This window comes from Lonchura striata, chromosome Z (genome assembly GCF_046129695.1).
Source record: "Lonchura striata isolate bLonStr1 chromosome Z, bLonStr1.mat, whole genome shotgun sequence".
Lineage (NCBI taxonomy): Eukaryota > Metazoa > Chordata > Aves > Passeriformes > Estrildidae > Lonchura > Lonchura striata.
In genome coordinates this window covers 9,296,274-9,306,907 of record NC_134642.1, presented here as the reverse complement: position 1 = coordinate 9,306,907, position 10,634 = coordinate 9,296,274, and positions in this window count along the sequence as shown.

Genomic DNA, 10,634 nt, shown 5'->3' with positions numbered 1-10,634 from the left:
GAAGCATGCCATATCAGGGAGCAGAGCTAAACTTACACGGAAAAGTTGTTTTTTAACAAAATAAATAAAATGGAAATCACATTTGAGGTAATTGTGAAAGTAAGTTAACAATACTAAGAGTAAATTCAATTTTAAAAAAGGTAATAATATTAACTGGAGGCCACACAGAAAATAATTTCTCATAATTTTCTAAATGCTTTTATCATTATGTTCCTTTAGAAATACCAACTTGGAATAATACCTGCATTTTGTGCCTGAAGTGGGAGGTGGGTTGATTAACAGTGCTGAGTAGGCAACTGTAAAGAACACAGAAAGAAAAGGAAAAGTCATAACATTGACAAGACAGTTGATAGAGAAGTAATAAGACTTCATCAGAACATTGTAAAGTTGAAATGTCTAAAGTTAAAGTTTATAAGAGATTTAGTATAGATACATCACTAATTGAGCGGTTTTGTCAATATTATTTTCTTGCTATGTAAATTTCTCATTCTTAATTTTTAAATTAGCATTTCATTCTTGTTTTCAATCAACAAAACTCTTTTTATTTCAAGGTATAAAATTTGTTGTTTTCACTAAAAGACACAATAAAATAAATAAAATAATTTACTTCCATGTGATAAGTGGGTGAAAATATTGAACGTATTGTTTCCAAAAAAAACCCCAAGCCCCAAACAGAAGAGTGCAAATTTAAGGAAAAAAAGTGAAACTGAGATATAATCATTAGAAATAACTTAAACCTCAAATAAAAAGGAAAAATTCAATATTCACACAAAGAGCCAAATAACTTACTTTAGAGGCAATATGTTCATGGAAGCCTGAAAAATGTGCTGCCACTGAGGAAATCAAGATGAGATAGTTTATCCTAGTTTGAAGATGTCATACAGCTTTGCAGCTATACAGTCACAATTCCCTTACTTTATATGCAAAAGATTAAAGAAGCAGCAGAAGTGTTTCAAATCAGCATTCCCAGTAGTATGATAATAATATGCAATCTTTTAGTAATAATTTAGCAGAGAATATGTACGGCATATGAGAAATTCTTGTCTAATGAATGCTTTATATGCATGGATACAAATGCATATAGTTGTGTTTCACCAAAATTCACTAGCATAGTTGACTCTCTTGTGATCCTATCCTATAAATAAATGTAAATGTGGAGCTGTGCTGCTTCTTTTTAAGAGGGTTATTGATATATTTTTCTATAATTTCAAATGTCAATCAAAAAGAAAATTTGTCCTCAATTACACATGAAAACTAATGTTTCAGTTGGTAGATGGATCAAAGAACTAGTCTTTTAAGAGTGCTTACATTTCAATAAAACAGGTGTCAAAAGCATAATGTATCATGCATTTCATAAATGAAACTTTGAAAGTAACATTTCAAATTACTTTGGAATTTTACTGTGACTAATTTGATATTTTCTCTAAGGAAAGAAATATATTTCACCCTGTAATTTGGGCATGTGATTTAAGTACCTAATCCCTTCTTTGCTTGATATCAGACTTTTGTTTTGGTAATGTACTGCAATTTTTCTTTCCTGGAAAACAAAAAAAAGAAAATGTTTCAGGAAAACTAATATAAAACATACCACAGGGAAAGTATTTCCCTACAACTGCAGTCAGTAGTTATCAAGGTGATCAACAATCACAATGTCCAGTTGGTTGTAGGTATGAATGGAAGCATCACATGTACTGAAAGGCAAAAAGACACCACTATGTGTGCCATTAATTATAAGCAAATGGAAATACTATGCATCTTGTCTTGTTTATACAATGCAGATCTTAGACATTTCATATAAAGGAAAGTTTGAATGTAAGGCTGGTAATGAAGATGGAGCATAGGGTGCAATGAGGGAAGCTGAGGATGCAAGGCCAAATTTCAGGAAAGTTGATCTTTCATCTGTCTAGTCACCAGTTTTTGAGGCCAGCTTTAAAGCCATTTTGATTATCTCAGTCCTATAGGGCACCCTTAGATTGGGCATGACAAGGATATTTTCACATCTGTGCCAAAAGATTTTTGATAAAGAAGAAAGAAATAAAAGAAAACCCAAATGAAACTTACAAGCAGAAGTAGAAGAATGATGACTAATGGGACACCATGATGAAAAATTGCCAGAGATGGATTTCAAGAATGACTTTGAACTAGGAAGCAGAACTACTGTGAGTATAAATGTTCAATATGTGCTGGGTAAAGGCAAATAAGGGAAGAATCATCACAATGAATAGAGATTCTTACTTCAGCAAAACACATTCAAAGATTTCTAAACTACAAAGCAATGCATCATATATGCAATGAGAAACAAAATACGGAGACACAGATGTAGCCTCTTCCTCTAATGGAGAAGGTTGTCGAGCTGCTGGTGTTGATGGATGAAGTAGGATACATTATAATGTATATATAATGTCCGTAAATGTATTTTGCCATGACTTCTGAATAGCTTGGCTTAGTAATTAGGTGAAGTATATTGAGCTTTGTTTTTGAGGCCAAAGACATGCGCACCTATCACCATTTTAGAGGTTTTGTTTCATTTTGTTTCCAGTACAACCTCCATGTCTGCCTCGACAGCTAGGAAAGGAAATGAATCTGACAATAATTCACTCTACACAGAAAGTATGGGATTGATACTCTAGTGTTACAAAATATTATAGCCAAGATTGCTAGGTTGTTAATCAGATTGGTTAATATACTCTATAACATTACTTATGTCTACAGTTTTGAAATGGTGAAATTCAGATTTTAAATGAATTTTTGCATGGCTTCAGGATTCCCTTTATGCTTAGGTTCTTTGTGTGCAATTTCTATTACCCATATGTTCGCTGCACCTATAATATTTGTTACATTATAGGAAATGTTCACCTACACTGTATTTCAGTTATTAATGTATGCCAACATTGTTTATTGAACATGAAGTACTGGCCCTTGCTTTTTAAAAATTATATATTGCATAATTACTCAAAACCTGGTGATTTTCTTCCTTGTATCTGAATTTTTGGCACTTAATCATCTATTCGCAAATTGTTTAATCCCTGCCTTTCTTTAGTCTTCAAAATTATGTACTGACCACCCTTGCAATGTGGTGCAGTTTAAATTGCCGTTTTCCATATGTTTTAAGTAGACCATTTGACTGTAACTTATCTTCAGGAATTTTTCTGTACTGATCTGCTACCCCAAGTCCCTGCACTGTTGTTCCTGGGGCTTTCATTTCCATTTATCTTTGCTAGCCTCATCACTGTTGATGCTTGTTTTGTATGTTAGTCAGACCAGACGGTGTACCATCTTGAAGGATCCACCCTGTATGCCATCTCCCTAATTAGAGAGGCTCAATTTCTAAGACAACAGCTTGCAGTGTCTGAGGGATCTTCTGTTACAGATACCACCACAAATCATTACTCAGAGTGACATTAATTAATTGGTCTCTTCCCAGGATTTACTCTACTTTGGCAAAGACTTCACAGCATTTTATTTATATTGGCTCCCCCTCCTCTCCAGTATATTATCAGCTTGACTTAGGAATCCTAAACTTTTATTATTCATACGAAAGATAAATAATTTTCTTGCTTGCTTCTGAAGTGTCAATCAATGCTTTGTCATGGGCTTGTGGCCCTTTAGTTGCTTAGCTGACTGGCTGCTTCCCCAGATCCACTCATCACTGTTCAGAACATATCTGGAAAGCCTCGGGTTTTCCCTAGTGGAGCATTTACTCATTTTGTGGTTGAATTATTTCCTCTTGGAAGGGAGACAAGAAACTTGTAACATAAACAAATTTCCTCCTTCCTTTACGATGGAAGTGATGGTGAATGTCAGCCTAATCACTAAATCTTTTCAGTACACTTCTTTTCAAGTGTTCATTTTCAAAACTGCTCCAGCAATCAATATTTGCTTCTTAATATTACAAGTGCTATGCAAAAATGGAACATGTAACTCCATAACTCCTACTTTAGAACAGCAGCAGCTAACATTCAGTGATTTAATGTAACAGTTTCTACAAAGAGGAAGCACACACTGCCTTCTCCACATCCAAGTGCCCCTCTTCTTTCTGCCACCTCAAAAAGAAAAAAATTTTACATTAGCAACAAGAAATGTATCAAGAGGAAAAAAGAGGGAAAAAAGTGCCAAAACATGTTGCAGCATAGAAATTTATGCTAATTAAAGGGGAAGAATTATACTGAAGCATCTCCATTTACAATGTCCAAACTTAATAAATTAATTTTATTGCATATATTTAGACTTAATGTTAGATTTTGTCTGTTCACTAGATATTATTGCAACTTGCTGGCTAATTTTTAAAGCAACCTATGCCTGGGATCATATTACAGCTGTGAGGCATTTTTCTAAGCACTGAATTATCAATGCATGAGTGTAGAGGAGTATTAGAGCATTAAGAATCTGGTAGATGATAAAACTGGGAGGCCTACGGGTGGAGCCATGGAGCCTCCCCAGGTGAGGGTGACCTACCCAGGGAGCTGCCTGTGCCCCCGGGGACCAGGATCTGTCAGTGGATCATCCTGTCCCTGGAGCCATCAGTGGAATCACCCCAAGTGGCTGTGCCGTGTTAAATGGGCACTCTACAACCCCTTTGTGCCCTGCTGCAGCTGCCAAGACCTATGAAACAAACAGCTGCCCTCCCGCTCTGTGCTCTACTGCTCCTTGTTCTGCCGTGCTGGCAGAAACCTCCATATCTGCCCAAGACCAGCACCCATTGTCAACTGGGTGCACTGCCACTGACCCTGAGTGCACCAGAACTGCTTCCTCCTGAGAGCAACTGGACCAGCTCCAACACCACACCCTCAAGCCCCCTTCTGCAAGGTGTGCCTGCATTTTCAGCCCAGGCTCCAAGGGATGGGGGTGTACCTGCCCATCATGGAGATGGGCCCAAAATCATCACCAGGAGTTCCCAGAGATGTCGTACACGGAAGCAGTGCTGCTGTCCCAATCATTCCAATGCTGTCAGACCTAGAGTTTTCCCTAGATTATACACTTCCTAAGAACACAATGCACACCAGAGAAGATGCCTCTGCCACTGCTGAGCTAGCATGGCACAGAACTTTCCCTTTCGACCCTGGTGGGTACCCCCATTCCAAGCCTAAAATTAAGTTTTGTTTTCAGTTATCCAGAATTGTGAAGACATATTTAAGCATAAAAGCTGTTAGACAAATTTATGACAAACCAGCCAAGGGTGCAAATACAGTTCTAAAGCTTATAGCATTATTAAGAAAACACCAAAAGTTAGCCGATTCAATATGCTTGTGAAAAAAAAGCCTCACATGCATTATTCTCAAACAATATTCATGATAATATTCACCTAGACTTTATCACCTTATATCTAACTGGACATACCTTGTGATAACTCTAAACAACAACAGCAGAACACTTTCTCATTTAAAGTTTAATGATTATTCATAATCTGATTTATTTTAAAAAATATGGATATTGATCTAGTACCGATATCCAACTGTGACGGACAAAAACTCTCTAGCAGTATAAAGTTAGAAAGTGTATGTTTATTAGATGCCAGGCAGCATGCAGGATAGCTCTCAAATACACACTGCACCTTCCAGGTGATTACAGAGTCTTTTTATCCATACAAGTATTGAATACACAAAATACAAATACATATTCATAATTTTGGCACATTCCATTCCTCACTGCATATGCTAATCATTTAAAAATCTATTAAGCATGTGTAGTTTGTTCCTTGAAATGGGTCGGTGGTCCCTTTCATGGGGAGGGGTCCCAAAATGAGGAAGTAAATGAAATCTTCCTCATTCTGACCTTTCTACCTTTTCAATGCAAATATGACAAATGAACTCTTGGTAGAATTCCATTCCTTGTCTTCAATTGGTTTCAGAACAGAGGAGGCCCATAATTGTCTTATGCTCCTAAAAGCTATTTGTCAGTTTCTATATTCTTCATTATAAACCCAGCTAACTAAACATTGTGCTGACAAGTAATCGTTAGTTAACTACTAACTCCTAACTTCATCAAGGCCTACTCATTTATTTTAATTAACTCCAGTAAGGCTTATCTCTAACTAAAATCTTAACTCCTCTAAATCTCTAAATTCCTTAAAAGCTACATTTCAAATCCTTCAAAGAAAAATTCACCTTCAGCCATCAATGGGACCCTTAGAATAACAACTGACTTGTAACTTTACTTACATACTTCAAGAATCAAATGTTTTAAAAACATTACAAACACAAAAATGTGTCAATTTTGCTCATGTGCCAAAATGTGGCCTGTGAAACCTAACTAAGATGCAAGATATTTCCTTTGGTAATTTTGAATAAGTCTTGTAAACAGTACTTTCAGAAGCAGTTGTATACCTCACTAAATACAATTCTTACATCTATAGAGTGTGTTACACCGCTAGTATTCCCTATATAGCACTTTAAAATATATTTTTCAAACAGAAAATGGGGAAAGCCTAACACTGTGTATACCCTAAAACAGGTGACACTATTAAAAGGATTTGTATATTTAAAGAAATGAAGACGAAGTATTTTATTTATTAGGAATATAGGTAGTAGACCTGAACTAAGACTATTTTTCTTGTTGGTTGTTTTTCCCGCTGTTATGAGAAGTAAATGTTTCTGTTTTCAAATTAAGCTGTTTATTACTATGAATTAGGTTGTAAATTTGTAACCATTGAGTTGTTTCCTATTCTTAGAGTTAAGTGGTAAATTTGTAACCATTGAGCTGTTTCTTATTTTTAGCATCAAATTGTAAATTTTTAACTGTTTCCTAGTGTTAAAATTGTAAGTTTGTAACTCTAAAGCTATAAGCCTTCAGCATGCCATATTGATAATTTGCATTGCTAGTGGTCTCACGTGACAGCTCCCCAAAGTGAATGTTACAAATTCAAGAATATTTGGGATACATCACCAACTTAAAAGGGGATGGGCCTGTTGAATTGAGTCGAAGGCCTCATTCAAGGCCTAGGCGGAGATTTTTACACAAGGCTGTGTCTGTCATCTTCTCTGCAAGCTGCCTGTAGAGGATTAGAGTCACTGCTTTTGTATTTAAAATAATAAAAGAAAAAATAGAAGAAAAAATAAAAGAAAAATGAAAGGGGGTCCAGAACAATCATGGCTCTATATCACAGTTTTTTGTAGCAATCATGGTTCTTTGCAGCTCAAAGGCTGTGGGTGACTCTTCCAGGTTGCCCCACAGTGCTGTGAATGCCACTCTGCAGCTCGAAGGCTGCTGGCAGCTTGAAGGCTGACGCAACTCTTCCTGGTTGCCCCATCTGTGTCCCCGCTCTATCGGTGGTATCTGTTGTGATCACATCAGGGTCCACCAATTGCCACAGTTCTGGAGACAGGCCAGTGACAAGACACACTGAGTTCATGCAGCAACAGCTCACTTCATTGAGATTTGCTTCCTTATGTACCTAAGGAGCCCATGAGGTTAGTCCTCACTGGCTGAGCCAGTTAATTCCTGGTCAGCCAGCCAATAGAAGTCTGAATCCCCAACAGCCTGGGCCTGCTCTTACCAGTTCAATTCTATAAGTGAGATAATTATGTAATCAATCATATATTTCCATTACAAATTTGTAATTATTTATACTTTGAGGCCCACAGGCCAGCTGTAGTCCACCACAACCAGAGGCCCCTGCAGCCCATGCAGAGTGGCCTGTGGCTGGAATGAAATGCAGAGCAAACCAAAGACCAGCCCCGCCTGGATGAGACAAGGGCTGGGCCAGCTGTGTTAGCTGTTTTGCCAGCTGGAAGAGAAAGTTCCTGTGTTTCTTTCATCTTTAACATGTGCTTTCATCTTTAACATGTGCTTTTCACAGGGGCACATCGCTTCCCTAAACGCCTTCCATGCAAAACCGTGACAGGAATAAAACTTTCCCAAACTGGTTTTCTTTGTTAAATTCTCTACCAAACAAATTTTTCTTCAATATTTTCAATATATTCATTTTCAGTTCATGCTTAAAATGTTAAATTTATGTTAATTTCTTCTTTTCTTATTTCGTCAACTGGCATAACATAATAAACTGTAAAGTGGCAATTCCCTTCACATTTTCCTTTCTCCAGAATTATTTGTGACTTTGAAAAGGCCATCAGTATTAATATTATCAATAGCAAAATAGTAATTATTATTTTTAATATTATTATCAAGCTAAAATATACTATTTATTTTTATTAACTATAACCTTTAACACACACTTGAAAAAATTCTCATGAAGTATTTTAATGTGTAGCATAGGCAGAGAAAACCAGCCATGGTATTTTGATTGAAATAACTTAAATTGGGAAATAGGAAGTTCAAATTTAAACATGAAGATATTCATTTGTTGCAGGAGTGTTGCATGGTGTAGGTGTTCAATACATAATAAACCTGATTAATAGGAAGCTTTGAGGGCAAAGTTGAACCAGAGTTTCTTTGATGACCTTTAATATGTATGGAGACTATTTAAATGCATGGAGACCTCTCCTGTAAGTTGATACATATAAGAGAGTTTCTTTTCAGTGTCCAGGGCAATTGATCTGACCCCTAAATGAAGTTCCTTTCCAACATGCAAAAATAAAATTTCTTTTCACACATATAATTTTCTCAAAAGGTGAGAAAGTAAGTTTTCCCATTCCCTCAGAGTGGTTCAAGCACCAGGCTACAGGCTCCTCTGGCTAAAAACACTCACTGTCCCCTTCTTGAATTATATTACAATGCAGAACATACTGTGAAAAAAAGTAAAAACAGAAAGACTGCTGTTTCTTTTGAGGAGATTGAAGATTTGGTAGCAAGTCCTGCACATGTTTTGGTCATCAACCCTAATGATTAGTTTTTACCTGTGCTGTTCTATTACTTACAATGAGAACTTACTGTTCTTCTACTCCTAATTTATTTACTCCATACGTACATGAAAAGTACTCCAAAATCTAGCAGATTATAGTGAAGTTAATGTAAGGCATAAGCGTCATAAATATCTACATTTTATACAGCTGCATAAACAAGACATTTTTTCTAAGTACTGAATTATCAATGCATGAGTATAGAGGAGTATTAGAGCACATTAAGAATCTGGTAGATGATAAAACACACTAATTAAATAAGCTGTAGTAAAGAAATAAAGGTCTGTTTCAGAAGACTAAACTCTGAAATTGATCCAGATATGAAAAAATGATAACAAAATTCTCAAGAAAAGTATTGGAATGCAATTCTATTAAATACTGATTAGCAAAATTAAGAAATCTGTGCATATATTTTCAACATCCCTTTTTAATATATCCCTTGGATGTTAATATATTCCTTGGACTAGAGTGAAATTACACTAAATGATCAGGGCTTGCATTTACATATATGTGGCAGGTTTATTTTAGAACAATTTGGCTGCAATAGAAAGGAGGAATGTATTTTGTTTATTATTTAAGTTATGTAAAATATAAAAGTATAAAGATATCACTTAAGAAAATAGTGATAATAAGGAAAGAAAAAAAAAAAAAAAGAGAAAGAAAGTGTAACAGTAGATAGTGAAGAAGAGAGGTATTTTCACCCATTAGTCCAGAAACAAGGCTTGATTGTCAAAATTTAGGTATGCATTGGTTGAAATGGTGGATGCAGTCTTGATTTGTGGAGGGTGGGGGAAGTATACATGACATAATGGGTTCAGGTTCAGGTGGGAACACCCAGGTACCTCTTCAGTGGCAAAGTATTACACTGTCTGTGGCAACGCTGTGGATCATACACAATAGTCTGGAGGACGTTCAGCAGGTCTTTCATGGTCTAAAACACCTTCTAAGACATGACTGCTGTTTCCTCCATCACTGTAGTTGAGCCAGTTGTACACCTAATTGGAAGGGACAAATACTGGAATTAGACTGGAATAATAAAAGATTGAATAAAAACAGGAAGAGCAAGAGCAAAAGACTGAAAACCACAGAATATTGGCTAGAAGCTATTAGCCAGATGTTAAGACTATCTGATGCCTTAAAAGTGATTTTTACTTTTTTTTTTTAATGTAAGAGAAGAGCTATCAGGAGGATACAGAAAATTATATAAAAAAGGTTTCAAGACAACACTAATGCAACTAAAAGCAACACTGATGAATGACTATAAGAACAGACTCAATCTGCAGTCCAAAAGTGGCTATCAGTCTAATCATCTAGTGCTATCTTCTCTGTACTTCAAATTTACGCTCACACTTAAACACAATTAGCCAAATGCTCACTCTGGAACATTTGAGGTCTCCAAGAAACTTGTTTAGCAATTAGACTGCAGACAGCAGTTAAGTGTTTCATATATTAAGCACTGAAAACTTAGAAAATTCTTGTTTTCATTCACTGTTACAACTTTCAGTGTTTTCCATGGATATATGGCAAATATACCACATGGATCAGAGTACTCTAACCACCATATACTGTTGATGATTACTGCGGATTTTCTGCCACATAGTAAAGCATTATGATATGGTGAAAACAAGTCAAAATTTAATTAAATATGACAAGGGAAAAGGAGTCACTGCTTACTGTAGTATTGCATTATTGCTTGGCATAGCTCTATAATTTACAGCCATTTAGAAGTAGCAGAAAGCAAAGGTTGCTAATCAGATCCTGAGAAGAAAGCAATCTCTAAGTCTTAACATAAAGTCTTTTGAAGATTATTTGCTGGTGATAGATAAATAGTGCATCCAT